Source organism: Pinus tabuliformis, chromosome 8 (assembly GCF_031772625.1).
Source record: "Pinus tabuliformis cultivar Carrire ecotype Pingquan chromosome 8, CPIR1, whole genome shotgun sequence".
In the NCBI taxonomy this organism is placed as follows: Eukaryota; Viridiplantae; Streptophyta; class Pinopsida; order Pinales; family Pinaceae; genus Pinus; species Pinus tabuliformis.
The window spans coordinates 997920837-997939521 of record NC_142294.1 but is presented as its reverse complement, the minus strand read 5'-3'; positions in this window follow the sequence as shown (position 1 = coordinate 997939521).

The window sequence follows — 18685 nt, the reverse complement described above, 5'->3', positions numbered from 1 at the left end:
ATACTTATCACTATTGAATGTTTAAGGAGTGTTATTCTTTCAATCATATTTATGTCAATGATATATGAAGAATAATGTAATAATGTTTTAATGATTACTTTGTTCAACTACTTGAACAAAGTAATTATCATATGAATAAATGTCTTTGTTTACCAATATAGTCATCTATATGCATGTTTGTAGATAAAGATCATCAAAAGTTACACTTAAGCAGAAATTTCCCAGGATAGATTAGTTGTTTATAATTTTACTTTTTAGATTAAATCATCCATCCATTATCATTAGAAATAGAAAATCAACCACTTGTCTATCCTATTTACAAACCATTGGGAAACTAGTCCCATTATATCTAGTCGGAGCCACCACACCAAACGGAAAAGGAGTTTCCTTTAAGGTCCGGACCGAGTGGTTTTCCCCGATGTTGATGCAGCGATTTTCGAGGCATCAACATTTTTGGCGTTAGAAGGAGGGCATGAATTGTGAATGGCGAGCCAACCTAAATCTACAACCCATTCTGAGAGTAAATCTCCCTCCACCTCACCTCCAACCTCTCCTTTGAATGTTGGAACCCCAGTCTTCAAACGAGAAGAAAAGGAGACTACTACCACTGCTCAACCCCAACATACCCCAGAACAGTTAACTCCTGAGTCTCCTGAAGTACAGTCTCTTATCCATAAACTTCAAGGCTTTTCAATATCACCACAGAAATCTGAGGTATCTCAAGGCAGTGAGACTTCGCAATTCATTCCACCTCATCACCTCACCAGACTTCAGAGCGGAAAGCTTGGTATTGAACCTACTGAGTTGCCTTTACCGAAAAGGAAAAGGGCAAGAAAAACAACTGAAGGATCTGATAGTGAGACTTTCTCATCATCATCCTCCATTTCATCTTCTCCAGTGCGAAGTCAGCCATCCACTCCTCCATTACACATTGTTGTTCAACAGGGATCAGGAACTTCAACATCCCAACCACCTCAAACCTCAATATCATCTCCTTCCCAAACATTTGGAATTTCATCGTCAATGTCATCTACTATTAGCTCTACAATGGCTCAAAATCCATGGAATAATCTTGTTGCAGTCACGATGCTTGCACCATTACATCCATTGCCAACACATCCTGAAAAATGGCTGTCGAAATTTAATCCCGATGCAAGAATACAAGCCGACGAGCATATTAACAATTTCATGTTGGCAGTTAATTTAAAAGGAGTGACAGAGGAAGATGTTGTTGTTAGGCTTTTCCATTATACTTTACAAGGATCAGCTGGGTCTTGGTATTTTTCCTTGCCCTCAAGATCCATTACAAGTTGGAACATTTTTCAAGAACAGTGTTTGACTAAACATGGTGATGATAGATCTCTAGCAACATTAATCAATGATCTCTCCAATCTTAGGATAGAATCCAAAGAACCTATAAAGGAGTTCAATTCATGGTTCAATAAACTCTTAATAAGATTCCAACTGCCTCTAAACCGAGTGAGCAAATCAGAAGCGAATGGTATATAACTGCCCTACCCTCAAATATAACTATTTTTGTAGATAGAGCTGCTAAACCAACTCTAGCTAAAAACATGAAAGAGGCACTTGTTGTAGAGAAACACATTATTGCTTTAGAAAAGAAGGCTGCCCTTGAAGACAGAAAATCCAAAAAAGTTTCTTTCAAAATTTATTCAAAAAAGAAAATGCCTAAAGATCCATATGATATGGAGGGTCTCCAAAAAGTTCTCAAGACTATGTCAAATGAAATGGTAGAAATCAAAAAACAGATAGTTGAGACTTCAACAAAAAGGCCATTTAGAAACTTCAAAAAACCAGAATCAAAGCCCCCAAATACTATATCCAATGCAGACTCAGATCCGGAAGAGGAAGAAGAGGAAGAAACAGTGTTGTCATCCGAAGAACCTGAAGAAGAGGAGACTGTAGAATGTCATGAGATGTGGCACTTTATTTTGCCTAATTCCGATACAAAAAATGAACAGGAAGCTTTCCCTGTGACTGCCAGGAGTAAGGGTACTCCTGAACCTGTTCACACAACTCAGAAGAAAAGGAATGCAAGTACCACTACCACCAAAGAAAAGATTCCCACAAAGAAATCTACAGCAATACCACCCCAAAATCAACCATCAGTTTCAAATCCGCCTTCAACATCTAAGACATTAGTAGTTACGAATTCTGTGGACTACAATATTATTGAAGACATGAAGAAAAAAAAGGCAAATATCACTATGTTTGAGCTCAGTAAATTCAAACATCAACAAAAACTGTTGCTAAAGGAGTTAAATGTTGTACCTTCTTCTCCTCTTCCCAATGTTGTATTGTCCAAAGCTGCTAATGAGTCAGGTAAACCACCTCCTGGAAGAGTAGAAGCTACTGATGCTGTTTAAATTGGGGATAGATCGAATTCCCATACTCCTCCTTTCCTCTTAACCTACGAGATCTATAATAGAAATCTACACAACTGTTTGATTGACTCAGGGGCTTCCTCTAATATAATTCTAGCTTCAGTTTGTTCAAAACTGAACATTGAACCCAAAAATTCCACAATTCATATTGTACAGTTGGATAGAGCTAAGGTTCAGGTTTTAGGACAAATCAACTCAGTTACCATTAGGTTATCCGCTGATCCAAGAGTGGTTCAGAGAATCGATATTTTAATCGGTGATATACCTGTATTCTATGGTTTGATTTTGAGTAGAGATTGGTCTGAGAAACTCCATGGTTATATTTCCACCGATTGGTCCCATATGTGGCTACCTTATAAAGGAAAGCCAAATCAGATCAAGATTGATCGGGAGAAACACATGACACATAATGTTACTGAATTCGAACAAGAAAATCAACCAATAGCATTCAATAACAATATTTTAGGGAATTACTCATCTAAATCATTCTTTGGAAATTTTACTGCTCAACCATCACCTTTCTCAGTTAATAATTTCACATCTCAAATTGAAAATTTTTCACAAATAGATACATCAAGGTGTGTTAAAATTGCTGAGGAAACTGTAAATAAAACTATAGATAAACCTTTATTTTGGTCATTGTACTTTGATGGGTCTAAATCTAGTGAAGGTGCAGGAGCAAGATGTATTTTAGTTAGTCTTGAGGGAGAAAAGACCATGTTATCATGTAGGTTGGAATTTGAATGCACAAATAATACAGCTGAATATGAGGACTTAATCCAAGGACTTTACAAAGCAATTGGTCTTAAAGTTCAATATTTGAAAGTGTTCGGTGATTCAGAAATTGTTATAAAACAAGTTAGAAATACAATTCATTGTCTTTCTAGTCACCTTAAACACTATCAGTCTTTGGTGCAGGACCTTATATCCCAATTCTTAGCATTTAATATTTCTCCCATCCCTAGGTCCCAAAATGCAGCAGCAGATTTACTAGCTAATGTTGCTTCCAAGCTCCTTCCATCTAAAGATTACAACCCAAACAGATTTTCAGTAGAGTTAATTTTTAGACCATCAATTCCTGATAATGTCACTAATTTGTGAGTGTTAAATCACAATGAAGACATTTTAAATTTCTTGACTTCTGACAAATCCTATGATGACAAAATTATTGATGAAAGTGATCATGACCTTCAAATGAAGTAAAAGCAAGAAGAAAACTCAATACCTAAACTAGTGGTCAAGCTTGAAGATCTTTATGACATCAAAGACAGGTTTAAACAGGTGACTAATTCAAAACTCCAGAGTTCTACTTTGAGATTTGAATTGATAAACCTAGGTACTGAAGATAATCCTCAAAACATCAATTTGGGATTAGGACTTTCTTCAGAAGAAAGGATTGCATTTATTAGATTATTGCGTAAATATAAAAATGTCTTCGCTTGGAAGTATGATGATCTGAAAACATACGATACATCTTTCATTCAGCATACTATTCCAATGCTTTCTGAACAAAAACCAGTACAACAAAAGTTAAGGAAGATTCATCCTAACTTAGAGAGTCAAATAAAAGTTGAATTAAACAAACTCTTGAAAGCTAAGATAATTTTTCCTGTTAGACATTCAAACTGGGTGTCCAATATGGTGCCAGTTAGGAAGAAAAATGGCAGTATCAGAATTTGTATCGATTTCAGAAACCTTAACAAAGCAAGCCAAAAGGATAACTTCCCTTTACCTACCATGGAGCAGACACTCCATTCAGTAGCTAGTTCTGAGTTAATGTCCTTTTTAGATGGTTTTTCAAGGTATAACTAAATTTTGTTTCATCCTGGTGACAGACTTAAGACTACCTTTAGAACCAAGTGGGGAACTTATGCCTACCAAAAAATGCCTTTCGGATTAATTAATGTTGGAGCCACATTCCAAAAAGTGATGGACATAGCATTCAAAGGATTGATCAATAAATCAGTGGTCGTCTATTTAGATGATATTACTGTATTTTCCAAGAAGAAATCAAATCATTTACATGATTTGAAACAAATCTTTGAACGCTGCAGAAGGTATGGTATTTCACTCAATCCAATAAGGTCATTTTTTGCTCTTAATCAAGGAAAGCTCTTGGGCTTAATTGTTTCAAAGGATGGTATTTATATTGACCCAGATAGAATCAAAGAGATTTCTGATATTCCATTCCCTCATAATAAAAAATCCATGCAGTCATTTTTAGGTCAAATTAACTTTGTAAAAAGATTTGTTCCAGATTTTTCTCAGATTATTTTGCCATTACAAACCATGATCAAGAAAAATTCGGTGTTTAAATGGGGGCCTGCAGAGAAAGAGGCATTTGATTCCATTAAACAATCGATCATAAATGGCCCTGCTTTGAGCACTCCTAATTTTTCAAATTATTTCATGTTATACACCCTTGCATCTGATTCATCTTATGCAGCAGTGCTGACACAAATTAACGATCAAAACTTGGAAGCACCAATCTCATTTTATAGTTCAAACCTTCAAGGTGCTGAACTTAATTACTCCAAAGTTGAAAAACAAGCCTTGGTTGTGTACAAAGTCATTAAACACTATAGACCCTTTCTCTTAAAAGCTCACACAAAAGTTATAGTTCCTTTTTCGGCAGTAAGAAAATTACTAATTCAAAGGGAATTAGGAGAAAAGAGAGCAAATTGGGTCACAACATTACAATAATATGACTTGGAAATCAAACCAACAAAGATTTTCAAAGGCCAAGGTTTTTGCAGGTTGTTAGGAGGAGCATCCAATATTCAGGAACCTGAAGGTACAAAAGACACTGAAGAAATCAATCAAATAAGTATCACTAATCCTGAATCTCAATACGCAGATCTGATTTTCTATTTGAAAAATGGATATGCTCTTTCTAATCTTTCCTCTAAAAACAAACGTGCCATAAGATTGAAAGCAAAAAACTTCATAATTGTAGATGATGTGTTATTTAGACGAAACTATGATTCAACCTTGTTAAGATGCTTAGAAAAACCTAAAGCGCAAAAGGTCTTGCAGGAGCTACATGACGGACCAGCAGGAGGACATTTCGGAGCTGATACAATAGCTCACAAAATCATTCATGCTGGATATTATTGGCCCACCCTGTTCATAGATAATCATGAATACATAAGAAAATGCCAAAGTTGTCAAACCACTAGTGGAAGACAAAGAAAGCCAGCTTTCCCTTTGCAACTAGTCAACATTGAACATCCTTTTGAATAATGGGGATTGGACATCATTGGGGAAATCACTCCACATCCATCCAAACATCATAGGTACATCCTTACAGCCACTGATTACTTCATTAAGTGGGTTGAAGCAATTCCTTTGAAGGCAGCAAACTCTGAGGCAATCATTGAATTCATAGATTAGTTCATTATTACCAGGTTTGGTGTCCCAAACGCTCTTATTTTTTATAATGCATCTTACTTCTCTGGAAATTCTATGTTTGAATTTGCTATCAAAATGGGATATAAATTGAAGTATTTTGCGAACAACTACCCTCAGGGTAATGGTTTAACAGAATCCACCAATAAAAATCTTATCAAAACCATTAAGAGAACTATCGAGCAAAATCATAAAAACTGGCATAAATCTTTGATATTTGCACTATGGGCTGACAGAATAACACATAAAGCCTCCATAGGCACTTCTCCATTTAACCTAGTGTATGGAAAAGAAGTTGTCATACCAACAAACTTAATACTTCCATCACTAGCTTTAGTGTAGTTTATTGAAGAAAGTCCCTCATCTTCTATTCAACTAAGACATGATCAAACCTTGAAGCTAGAAGAAGAAAGGGAAAAAGCCAGAATTATACATGCAAAACATCAGCAAATTATTAAGTCATCTTTCGATGCAACTTCAACCAGTTCAAAACAATTACAAGTTGGTGATCTAGTTTTGAAATGGGACAAAGCCCATGAGGATAAAGGAAAACACACTAAGTTCCAGAAAATGTGGCTTGGACCATTCCAAATTAGCGAGAAGATAGGCCCTTCTACATTCATATTGCAAGATCTATCAGGAAAGAGAGATTCTCTTCCTGTTAATGGCCTTATCTTGAAAAAATTCTTCAATTGAGGAGGTAACCCCTTCTCCCTTTGTAAATATTCAATTTTTAGTAGAATTTGTGTGCATAACTTATTTTGTTTAGAATCTTAGGAAAATAAAGTTGTAAAAAGCCTCTCATTGGTCTTTGCTATATTGAAAAAGTTACTCAAAAGAAAATAGTTTTGATATTTACTTTTAAGAAATGGAAGCCTTAAACGAAAAGAAAATTTCTAGGAAAGTAGGTATATTTAGATTCTGAAAACCCCATTTTATTTTTGTGAAATCTTCTCAAAACTTAGGAGTACTGTAAATCATTTTAATGCTTTCAAAAATCCTGAAAACGGTTATCAATACAAAACATAAACAGATTCAATCTTACCATCTTCAACTCTCACCCCATCATCCATGTATTCTTAAGGAGAAAATTGTTCATCCCATCCATCAAAGTTTATAATTACTCGGAGTGTAATTCTAAAATATATTTGATATAAAATATAGGAGGTCTTATTATAAGCCTGCTTACCATGATCATAGGGGAATAATTCAACTGACATTACCAATACTGCATACCAAAATAGGGTAATGGCTTATAATTATAAGACGAGGGGTCTCATCACGAGCCAGCTTGTTCAGTTAAATTACAACCAGTGAATGGCATTGTCAATAGTTGGCCACCAAACCAGGACAATGGATTTTTTATCTTACAAAATTAAGAAAAAAAAAGAAAAAGTAATACAAAGAATATGGAAACATATCTTTTGGATTCATTCTTTTTAATTATACTCTGAAATGGATGGGATAATGAATAGTCAAATGGTTAAAAGGCATCCCTGTCGAAACTATAGACATTCGCTGGCAGCAGAGGCTCTACCTATGACAAAGGAGTCATTATAAAGCTAAGTTGGAAATGTCTTTTGTTTTATCATTATCAACCAATTAACGCTGATTTAAAACTTAGAATGTATTTAATTTTAGAAAAGAGAAGAAAATAGCAAAATAGTTATCACTATATTCAGAAATTATGATTACTTAGTTATATTAGATTTTCTCTATCAGATAAGATTTCCAGATTAAGAAAGTTTAAGTATTTTAATTAATTTATCAAAGATAATTGTTTCTCCTAATGAATCGCCAATTGTTGTGCTGTACAACAAACCCCCCATTTCATAAATTTTTTATACAAAATCATATTAAGAAATGGGTCCCTTTTAAAATAAACTTAGATGTGTGAATAAATTGGTATTAACCCATGATAAGATAAACCCTTATCAAAAGGATTAATGCAAATGAAGTACTTTAAAAGCCCTTTTGAATATGAATAAAGTGTGTCTTTAAAAAATTATAAAGTTTTTCATTATTGCGATAAAGCAATCGCAAGATTGCATATCGCAATAACAAAGGAAACATATATAAAGACACATTCATTCACTCCAAGCCGAAAAGGTAATCGCAATCGGATATCAAGAAAAGCAAATCACAAAGCATAATGAAATAGCCCCTTGGATGTCTCTGATGCGATAAAGCATATCGCCATCGGCAATCGGCAATAACAAGTCAACACATGATTGAAGGCACTTGAATCCTCCAATGTGATAAGGTATATCGCAATCGGCGATCGACAAAATCACAGTGGCAAGTCAATAAAGCCCGAACCCATTCCTCGATTGCGATCCATTAATAAGGCGCATATCTTGAGAACATATTTAAAAGGCTTGCATGCATTATATCACCTTTTGGTGATCGGAAGATGTTTAAGACAAATATTAAAGCCTTTCCTTTCACGTTACCGATCTTCGATTGCGATTTACTTCTGATTATACGTCAAAGAAATCTATGCCATGCTTCAATGAATCATTTGGCATATAAACGACGTGACGGGCATTTAGAACCTCCTTTACCATGATTGACAGGTTAAACAGTTAATCAATGAAGCAGTTAAGGGAAGATTTTCCTTTAGATTTTATCCACGGCAATTTCACTATAATCCATTATCACCTGCTAATCGACATAATTCTTTCATATTAGTCTATAGTAGCATTTCTTTGTATCACGTTTTCTCATTGTTTGTGTAGAACTCCGCTGAAATAAGGAATTTGAAACAAATAGGAAAGAGATCAAAGAAATCCGCAGCAGCAGCGGCTCCTACAGCAATAGTGCAGCCAGCCAAGGATCCTGGCCAAGCAAAAAAGGGTTAATTTCAAACACTACGTGCCTCGACCTTGGAAATACTAGTTGGGGGAGCATTTACAATTTAATTGAAGCAGAGGAGCCCGAGGAAATATCAGAAGAAGTCACAACTGACTCAACTAGCAAATCGGAAGCGTCCGTCAAGGATTTAGCATGTTCATATTTGCATAGAATATCAGCACGAGAAAAAATCCTCCCATATATTGACGTAGTGAGATGGGTGGTAGAGGAAATTCCAGTCTCAAACAGAACATTTTGCACAATTGACGAGAGGATTTTTGGCTCGTTTCAACCTGAAGATCTAAGGAAAATGTATCACTTCACTGAGCCTGAAAAGCGGTACAACAAAGCCTTCCTTGAAAAATTTGCAAATGAAAACGAGACAGAATCGACTCCGATTAAGCAGTGGAGACATAATCCCGAGAAGCACAAGCATGAATCATTAGGTAATTACTCCGTGGATTCATTAGCTTCTCCTTACTGTTATGCCAGGGCTATGATGGGTAGAATGTGGGGGACACATGACTCTGCCAAGTTTACTATTGAAATGGTCCCTCTGATGGAGGCAACCATCAACAGTTATGTGATGGATTGGGCAAACATTTTGTCCGATAAATTAGCCACAGTAATTCTCGAAATCAGGTCAAATTCACGAAAAACCACCAAGACCATTCCCCCTTTTTATTATAGTGCTTATATAATGGATACTCTCTGTTTTAATTTCGAATATCCGATACTCGGATGGAGATGGACTCCCATAGACCCTAAGCGAATCGACATTTATCATAAGATGTTATGGAAAGCTCACTACAAAGACCATTTGTACAAAATCTGTAATGGTTTTATGTTGTCTATCTACTATGCTATTTTTGATAAAGTTGCCCCTAGGATTTCCGAGGAAGCAGAGATCGACTTGACTGCAGTAGGAAATTGGTTCGGAGAAGACAAGTTCACCTATATAAGGATTTTTGGTAGCCTTACAAAACCCCTTGTTCTTCCCTTATATGTGCCTGATAAGCTGTTAGCTCGGGAATTGGCCTACCAGATAACAACGGAAGGGACATCCAAAACCCTTAAAAATTCTAAGAAGCAGGTATGGCCTTCATTTCCTTTGAGATGTGGTGTTTACACTCTCCATGATTACAAACATGCAGAGAAGGAAACAGAGAAAATACAAATGCTCAATCTTGCAACAATTCCCAATCAACAATATGATCCAAGAAAAGTTGCCTATAATGTTCTTGAACAAGCCAAACTTGCAAAGTTTGATCATGAAAAGGATGAATTTGATTACCTGTTTTCCTCAGCAGAATCATTATTTCAAGTAAAAACATTGGCCAAGATCAGATATAAAGATGAAGGGCTGGAAGTGTTCAATAGGCTCAGAGAACAGAGGTTGCAAACTCTGCCTCTGGACTTATTAGCTACCACCCCAGCAATCCAGTCAAGCGAGCCTGAACAGCAAAAACCTCCTGTTGTGGAGAAAATTCCCAAGAAAGGAAAAGAGCTAGAACAGAGAAAGAACAGGAAAAGGGTAGTGAATACATGGATATAGATACTCAAATTAATCCCAAGCTCCTTAAGGAATGGCAACAATTTGATTCCATTATAAGTAATCCTAAAAGTTCATAGGGTTTCAGCACACCTAAAGTGACAGTTGATCACAAGCCAGCAACAAGTACGGTTCCAATTGAAGAAACCAGGGGCCTACCCACCAGCAAATATGTAGAAATAATTCCTAAGGATCCATCGGATGAAATTGTTTTGCAGATAGAAGACATACCACCATTAGATGTCTTTTACAGTCCTAAACATAGGGTTGTAGTAAAAAAACAAAGGAAAAGGAGAAGGCTTGATCAATCTTCCCTTTTACCTGTACAGACAGAGATGGCTAATGTGGTATGGAAAGAAGAATTCAATCCCTCTGAAGACCTCACAAAACTCTCTCAATATGTTGGGGCCTATTCGGAAGTCACTATGGATAAAGCATCAGAGATTAGCAATTTATTAAAAGAAAAAGATCAGACAATTGTTTCATTGGAGCACAGGTATCCAAAAAGCAGCAGAGAGTAGATAAATTGGAACAACAATTAGCAGCTCAGCAGCAAGTAAACAACCAACTAAATGAGCAATTGCTCAAGGAGAAATAGAGGATAGACCAAAGCGTAGTTCAGAAACAAAAGGAATTATCCACAACATTGGCCAAGCTGAAGACAATGAATGAACAAATGAGTAAAACAAAAGATGAGCAAATCGCTCAATTATCACAATAGATAGAAAGGTTCAAAAGTCTTCCTCAACCAGCAGAGTTCAGGTCCGAGGCTCTCCAGATTAATAAAGCATTAATTAAGCAACTAAATTTACTATGTCATAATATTTCCCTTGCTGAGCCCCTTTGTGAGATTACTTCATCAATGATTGACAAATCAGTCGATGCCAGGCAGAATTTGGAACACGTCGATGAGACTTTAACCAACTTTCTTGCTTGGTAAGAAACCAGTGAAGGGCAAGCCACAAATCTTCCTAAAATTCTAGAATCACACAAGGAGATCCTTTTCCTAGAATGCCAGTCGCAATTGATGAAGGTAGAAAGGGAAACTTCAAGATGCAGATCAGCAACCAATAATTTGATGGAGTTAATAAATGATACTCTTTATATGTCTAATTTGATTTCATAGTGCACTCCAAGTAAATTTCCGTCAGCCAAAGCATTGGAACAGACATGCAATCAAGAATTGGAAAAGAAGGAAAGATTAATCACTGGCATCCAAAGTTTAACTTGGGATACCTTTTGGTTCTTCCTAGTTAAACCATACAGTCAAAGAGCGGCACGAAAATGTTTAACTGATGTGATCGGTTATATGATTCCCGAAATTCATGATGCTACGTATTCAACCCAATTGCATTCTCGTCTAAGTCACCCTCCATAATTGCAACCAATGCTTGCTATCTGCCAACTCAAGCCAAAGGATGATCGGCTGAAACAGTGAATCATGCTACCTATTGCAAACATATCTATTTCAAGGAGATATTCGTGATTTGGTTATACCACCTAATAGCATTTTTATTTCATAATTAATTAACTTAGGTAGTATTTATAGACCCTTTCATGTCTTTAGAAATTGTCCTAAATTTTTGTATAAAACTTGGATCGGGAAGTCACACTATTGTGCTTCTAATATTTTTTTTTATGAAGACTGGGCCTATATTCTGAATTTTAATGAAGAATGCTTTGATGAGATATGCACTATTGCTTTTTGTGGAAGTGTTTCTAAATTAGAAGAAGGAATTTGAATGTGATTGATATCGGGAGTGATCCAAATAACATATGGTACTATTATCTATGCTTTTGCTCCATTTTTTCATATGAATCGACATTTATTTAATTTTACTATCATTGGATATATGTATGTATTTTAACAACAATCCTTATACTTATCACTATTGAATGTTTAAGGAGTGTTATTCTTTCAATCATATTTATGTCAATGATATATGAAGAATAGTGTAATAATGTTTTAATGATTACTTTGTTCAACTACTTGAACAAAGTAATTATCATATGAATAAATTTCTTTGTTTACCAATATAGTCATCTATATGCCTGTTTGTAGATAAAGATCATCAAAAATTACACTAAAGCAGAAATTTCCCGGGATAGATTAGTTGTTTATAATTTTACTTTTTAGATTAAATCATCCATCCATTATCATTAGAAATATAAAATCAACCACTTATCCATCCTATTTACAAACCAATGGGAAACTGGTCCCATTATATCCAGTCGGAGCCACCACATCAAACGGAAAAGGAGCTGCCTTTAAGGTCCAGACCGTGTGGTTTTCCCCGATGTTGATGCAGCAATTTTCGAGGCATCAACACCAAATTGTAGAGAACCATCATATTATGCATTCAATTTACATATCATAGATTTGGCTATGATGATCTTGTCTGTGTTTAGGCCCAAAACATTCCTTTGTTATGTGGACTGCATACTAAAACTCATGGTACCATAAAGTAATTTGTCATTGGGTCAATGTCAGGAGATTAATAGGGTTTAGTGTGTTTGACTCAATTGTTGGAAATTAAGAAAATACTGACAAGGGGATGAATCAACATTTTATAACTTTTAACAAATATTTAGCCCATTAAACACATTCAGTAATGCAACAGTTCACTAATCACATAAAGTTTGAATACAGGATGTTTACGTGGAAACTTACATGGGAGAAAACCACAAATTCTTTTTGATTATTATGTAAATGCAACCACCAACTCCAAATTACTTCAGATTATGTAGGAACCAAACTACAAGAGGCTCCAACCCCCTTTTCTTTGCAAGCTCCCACTTGTTGGAAGCACCAGTTGCTTGATATTTACAAGTACTAACCCGAAGGAGACTTCAAACCCTAATTTGCAAGCACTTACTTGTTAAGCCTATCAAATCACTGTTTCATACATTTTCAAACTCAGATTCGAGGCTCTTTAATCAAAATATCACACTGACACACAAATTAATTCACAAATCTACTTATCTTCTTTGATCTTTGCTCTGCAACAACATTTCTTTCTTTGATTCTGTGATTTAATTCAAGTTCATCACCATCATATATTTTCTTTGACTTATATTTTTTTAATACAAATCCTTTTTTGTAATACAATTCACAATCTTTTAACTCTACACTTTTGAAATGTGTAACAACTCTAGATCTCAATTGATCTTCACATTCATCCTTTGCAAAGCACTTATCTTTAGATTGTCCTAATGTTTGCTTAGTCTTTTTGGAACGTGACTTCCTTTTTCTCCATGTTCTATTTGAGCTTCATGTGATTTAGCTTGTCAAAAGTAAATTTAACTATTCAATTTCCATAGGAACAACTCTTTGTAGCATTGTTTTCCCACCTTTTATAGACACACATCCTGTGATTTGTTCGTCATAGACTTTAATCATTTAACTAAAATTTAGCACCCAATGCCATCAAATTTTCATTTACAGTCCCTTATTTTCTCTGCTCACTTACACATGTGATCAAGAGCTAGAGCCTAGGGATTAAGCCCAATACACGCTTAATCCTAGGCCTATGCAATTCAACACTTTTCCTCTGTTATATGAAAATATCTTCATTATCCAGCTATCTAGGCATTCTTTAGCTTTCACACTTCACTCGCTAGAGAATCTGGTATGGACTCAGATGTCCTCATATTTAGCTTAAATCCAGGGATTCAGTACCACCTCCTCTTTGCAACATAATGGCACAACCACCAGGTCAAATGTTGGATAATGCCTTTACACTAGGTCAAGCACTGATTCTTGATCTGGGGATCAAAAAAACCAGTCCGTACTCCTTCACTTTGACGCCTACACCTCCACTAGGCCAAATGATCAGATGACGTTTCCCTTTAGACTCAAAAACCATGAAAAAATGCCAAATTTCCATAAAATTGTGAACCCTTGCAAAATAGATTCTTGACAGAAATCCTGAGGTTTGCCACATCATCTGCAAGGTCATTGCCACATCATATACCCTGCAGTCTCTCTGCCACATGTCATGCCACATCAACATCGCATCACTACCACGTGTTACATGGAAAATGGCCACTTGGGCACCCAAAAGTGCCAAATCCACCTACCATGTATCATGACCATAGGGTGCCACATCATCATCATGCCACTTGTATTTGGAACATCACCTTGCCACGTCTCCTCACCTTAGTATGCCACGTCATCATCCTACCACATGTATCTTCCTTCTGGTGCCACGTGTGTTGACATGTTGTACTACGGTCCACCTTTGATTTGGTAGTGGGAGATCTAGTATCAGATAAGCTTTCATCATGTATTTCCTATTACTCCTATCACACCCTAGATACCAAGATAAGTAATGAAGGTCTAGATCAATATATTCATTCACCCATTCGCCTTGTCAAATAACCTCCACCCAACTCGGCACCCGAATGGCTGGATACCTATTTTCCATTCAAATAATTGACCCATTGAAACCATGAGTGGACTCCAACACTGCAAATACAAGTTTTTTTTCATTCCTAGGGAGTTAGACTGAGTGTTATATATCACTAGAAATCTCTCTGAGAGGGCTATCAATCCAAGAACTTTGCATGCTCTTTTGAAACAAGGTACATGTAGACAAAATTCCTTCAAAGATAGGATAATCATTAAATAACCAAGACATCAATCACATCATAAGCTTAGCACACTTCTAATAAACTCAACACTCCCATCTTGAACTTGACATGAATGACTAGAATTTGACGTCAATAACAACAATTGCCAACATACTCAATAATTTCCCCCTAGGCATTGACGACAACACAACCAGACATTGTTGGTCATTGATGGCTTTGGCCATGACTACCCTTGTCAGGCTAATGAAGCTGCCACTTGTTGGCATTATGCCACGGGTTTGGAACAGGTTTGGCTCTATGACATAAGTGTTGTCCTTGATGGCAACTCACTCAAATGGCAGATCACAGTTCAGGCTCTCAGAATGAAAGAAAATTAGGTATACGTAGGTTCCTCGTAACAAATTCGCGTATACACGCGGGTGTACTGATCAGAAGGCGCGTATACGTATGCACGCACTTTCATGCAAAGAAAAGCGCGTACATGTGGGAAAACTTATGGTTGGTCCATGGTATTTAGTCCGACATATTTGAACCTATGGTTTTGGTCCTTGGTATTGCATTTAAAGTGTTGAACCCAAGTATTGGGTCCCTAGTATTAGTTCTCAATGGTTTTGGACCATGGTTTGAGTAAGGCCTAAAACTATAAAAAGGGAAGGAGATCATTTGGCAAGAGTATGGACTTATGTGTTGAATATCTTGAGAGGGGCAAGATTTGGAATACTGGTGATTGGTTGGTGAGTCACAGCTGGATCTGAATCAAGGAGGAACCTGAGCATTACACAATGGTTAAGATCTATTGATGGGTCGAGATCTCAAGGCTTGAATAGTAGTATCATTGTGTGATTTTGATCTATTATATTTGGCGCATGATTAGATCTATAAATTTGATAATCTGGGTATAACTGATGTCTAATTAAGTAAAAGGATAAATTATCTTTTATAGATCTGTACGCAGGTTCGACACAGCGGAGGTGTGTATACACGCAGGTTAAGTAAGTGAAGACTGCGTATACGTTGGTTGGCTTTGGCATAGCTGCATATGTACGCAGGTTTCTATTGGTGAAGTAGTGTACGTCTCTTGAAATATGTTTTAGTTGCTTCTGTTTATTGTTGCAGTGTTCTGGGTTCAGAATTGGTGTCTGGTTACTAGTATTGGTTTCTGGTTACAACATTCTGAGAAGTTATTGGTTGATTCAGTATTTGTACAGAGGAGTTTGGTTGTTGCAGATCTACTTGATGTTTGATTGATATTCATGGATCTAGTCTGAAAATTTATGAAACGTGGTCCCTGGAAGAAAAGAGGAGGTTGAAGCCTTCTGTAGGTCAGCACCTACGTACTAGTAACTCAGCTAGTACAAGAGCTAAGGGGGTTGTAGCTCCCTTCCAGGAGAAGCTGGAGAACGAGAGAAGGTTGTAACCTTCTACAGGTTGAAGCCTGCATGCTGGTATAAGATTGCACCAGTACAGAATCATTGTAAAAGAAGTTTCTAATTGAAAGAAGATAGAGACATATTGCAGCAGGTGGTTTTCACCCACATTGGGTTTCCACCTTATATCTTGTGTTCTTTTGTGTGACTGTCTGCTCTACTTTTCTGTTCCTGCTTACTGTTATATGGTTCTGACACACAGATTAATGATCAACATCTAAAGAATAAATTAAATTATAAGTCTGGAAGTTATACGCGAGTTTCATTAGTCAGAGTTGTGTATACACGTTGTTTTCATTAACTGAAGTGGCGTATACAAATCTTTGTATAAATTGAAAAAGAATTTGACTTAATAATACTGATTCACCCCCCCTCTCAGTATTATTTTCAACAATTGGTATCAGAGTAGGTCCTTCAAGAGAAGCTTGATCGCTTGAAGGAAGATCTATCATCATGAGCAACTACGAAAAGGAAGCATCAATCAGGCCACCAATTTTTGATGGGAGCAACTTCGTCTATTGGAAGGTAAGAATCGCTGCCTATCTTCAATCTCTTGGTACAGAAGTTTGGGATATTGAAGAAACAGGATACACATTTCCTTCAGTAACTCCTACAGATACGGTTGGTAAGAAGCAGTATGAAACAAATGCAAAGGTTGTCAATACCCTATTAGGGAGTCTATCTCAATCAGAATTCGTCAAGGTTATGCAGCTCAAAACTGCAAAAGAAATATGGGACAAGATCGTTCTGAGTTATGAAGGAGATGATCAGGTAAAACGAGCAAAACTTCAAACTCTCAGAATTCAGTATGAAAAACTCAGAATGTACAATGATGAAAGCGTGGCTAACTATTTCCTTGATATAGATGAGATTGTTAATTGTATGAAAAACTTAGGTGAAGAAATAAAAGAACTTGTTTTGGTTGAAAGGTTCTAAGATCTTTGTCTCCTAACTTTGATTCAAAAGTTTCTGCCATAAAAGAAAAGCAAAATCTACAGAGCCTTACCATGTCACAGCTGCACAGAATCCTAACTGCTTACGAAATGAGAAAAGGTGGACCATCAGACAGGAGAGAAGCTGCATTCAAAGCCTCAGGAAAAGGAGATTACAATGAGTCAGAACATATGTCAGAAGAAGAGGAAGAATCTAATTTTTTCAAAAACATTCAATGGGGAACTGGAAGATTCAGAGGTAAGCTGCCTTTCAAATGCTTTGCTTGTGGGAGAGTCCGTCATTATGCTGCCAAATGTCCTCATAAAGATAGATGGAACAGAAAACAGAATGTAAGTAAGAAGAGCTATTATACACATGAAGACAGTGATGGATATTCAATTAGTGATGAAGATGAACAACGTAATGATTATAGACTTTTGATGGCTTTTGAAGATGATGATTTCTTGGATGCTATAGATGAAGAATGTCTCTATGAAGAGATTTCTAAACTCAAAATTTGTTTAGAGGAAAAGAATATGATTATAGATACTCTGACATTCCAACTTGCTAAAAGAGAGAAACACAATGAAAAGTTAGAATGTGAAATTGTGGGACTTAGAAAAGATATTGAGAAAAAAAAAGCTCTTAATCTTAAATTTGCTAAAGGATCTGAAACTTTAGATGAGATTATCAAAGTGCAGTGTTCTCCTCTAATCAAGACAGGTCTTGGATATACTAAAGAAGTATCTCAAGCACAGAAGCAAGCACAAAAGCCATCCACCTCCAAAAGTTATCTTGATGCAGCAAGGAGAAGTGAATAGGTTGACAATCCACAACAAAAGCATAATGCAGATCACCACGTAAGTTAGGGACAATTTACCTCAAGAATGAACAAAGAATACCAGGTAAATCGGGGGCAATCTACTTCAAGGATGAACAGAAGCTACAACCAACCACAGGTAAATCATTCTCAAATTGCCTCAAGAATGGATGTCAATAGAAACTACAATCATTTGGTTGGTAGATTTGATAATCGCAGGAGCTTCTTCAATGGCCAATGTTTCTCTTGTCATAAATTTGGTCACAAAGCAGCTCAATGTGTTGCCTACAAGACAATCATGACTAGAGAAGCTCAAAAACAATGACTGGGATCATGAAAAGGACCTACAATAACTTTTCTGCTCTTGAGAATGAAGTATAATGTTCTATTTGTAACAACTTCGGTCATGAAGACTCTGAATGCAGGAGCAGGTTTCGGCAAACAACTCAGAAGGAGCAAGTTTCATTGAGTCTCAAAACATGGAAAAAGAAAGAATCGCAACCAGAAAGATGTGGGATAGCCTTATATGCAGAAGGATAGGAAAATCAGTGGTACATCGATAGTGGATGCTCAAAACATATGACAGGTGATAAAGATAAACTTCATTCATATAGTGCCTTAGAAAAGGAAAAGAAGGTCTCATTTGGAAATGACACCCCTGCACTCATAAAAGGTAAAGGTTCTGTTCTTTTGA